This window comes from Opisthorchis viverrini, assembly GCF_000715545.1.
Source record: "Opisthorchis viverrini unplaced genomic scaffold opera_v5_52, whole genome shotgun sequence".
NCBI classification, from domain to species: Eukaryota; Metazoa; Platyhelminthes; class Trematoda; order Opisthorchiida; family Opisthorchiidae; genus Opisthorchis; species Opisthorchis viverrini.
The window spans coordinates 1,241,343-1,243,048 of record NW_008751708.1 but is presented as its reverse complement, the minus strand read 5'-3'; positions in this window follow the sequence as shown (position 1 = coordinate 1,243,048).

The window sequence follows — 1,706 nt, the reverse complement described above, 5'->3', positions numbered from 1 at the left end:
TTCCCATAATAGGTTAGTTTATCCTTGCGCTGGTTAGAAACACTGGTTTGTTTCTTGTGTTTTAGATCGGAATTATTTTTTTGTTATTAAAAACCCATAACCCTTCAGGAAAGCCACTACTTAGGTGCAAAATGCTTTTGTCTGAGAAACCCTCGCGAAGAGACTGACACATTTTACACCAAAATATCGCATTTTGTTGCGCGTGTGATTAGGAAAAATCTTTTTGTTACAATATGTTCCAATTATTCTTTGGAATTTGTTGCTTGCATCAAACGTTGGACTTGCTGTGCTGTGGTTTCAGAAGTAGGTTCACATATTTGTTGAGGAATTGGAGTGTAGATCCCTTTAAAACTTCACGGCGTTTGACAATTCGTCAAAGGAATACATGAGGGATAACTACGTGGTATTTGTGCGTTCATCTGTTTTGCGTTACGAATTGGTGCTCTACGAATGCGGCAGGCAGCGTGCAAGATAAACTGAACGTCAAGGGATCCGAGGAAGCTAGTAGGCTTACCATATTTTTAATGGAATACATATCAAGAAGCACCAGTCCTCTAGTACTTTTTTGTCTAAGAAGGCGGGGAAACCGTTTCATAATAACTGTTTATTATCTTGGAAACAACCATAGGGTTTCTAAATTTTTGTAGGATCGGCATCCAGTAAATCCACGGCTCAAACAGCGAAATATATTCCACGGCACGGCTTGCTTGTGCACTGCCACGCAGGTTTTTTTTGATAATTTGTGCACATAGGCTAAGGCAAGACCTGAAAACACTGTGCCGCATGAACCCGCGATTCCTCCTTCAACTCACGGCCCACCGGTTTTACATCGCCTTCAAATGGGCTGTAAACAAATCACCTCGGATGCCATATTTTTCGACTTCTCAAAATTATTCGGCCTAATCCTGTATTTCAAGCTGCTCCACAAACTTAGTCTCACGGAATTCAAAGAAAACTTCCACATCAGATCAAGGCATTCCTCTCATACGAAACATTCAGCGTCTAAGTTTGATCGACATACTCTACGGCGCTGACCTCTCTTGGAGTTCGTTAAGGCTCTGCTTTGAGAACGCTGCTGTTTCTGATCCACGTCAACTTCCTTCCGGATGTTACTGCAAGTCCATCTCCCGTTTTTCAGGCGACATGAGATGCTAGAGTTCTAACTCCATTGTTCTCCAAATGGGTGGACACTGCAAAGCGGTGGTTGCTGGACAAGCACTTTCCACTGCATGACTAAAGGCGCATCTATATGGTATTTTGAGGAAACTGAGCAAACGCCTTTGTCATGCATGTTAAGAATGTGTGAGAAGACATCACAATGAAGGATATCAAGGATGGTTCGAGTATGTGGCTCTCTTCAAACCTTTCCATTTTACTGTATCATGAAAAATCGGCTCAAAAGGCACTCCCCGTTCTGCGGATGATTCTCCCGAATTATTCGCATGAAAATTCCAAATACTCTATGGAGTCTACATCGGGCCGTTTCCTGAATGTACCGAACTTGTCCACTGCGGATTCAAAGCCAATATAATCCACACCGAGCGTGTCCACCTACGTGCTACGAAAGTGGATGCTGGGCTTGAATCTAGAGACCAGGAAACGCATCACGTAATGCTTGATCTCTTTCTACTGAAGTGTCGTTGCCTCTGGAGAGACGCAGTTGTTACTTGTGCCCTGTTTGAAAATGGTTTGGGAAACAGATTATT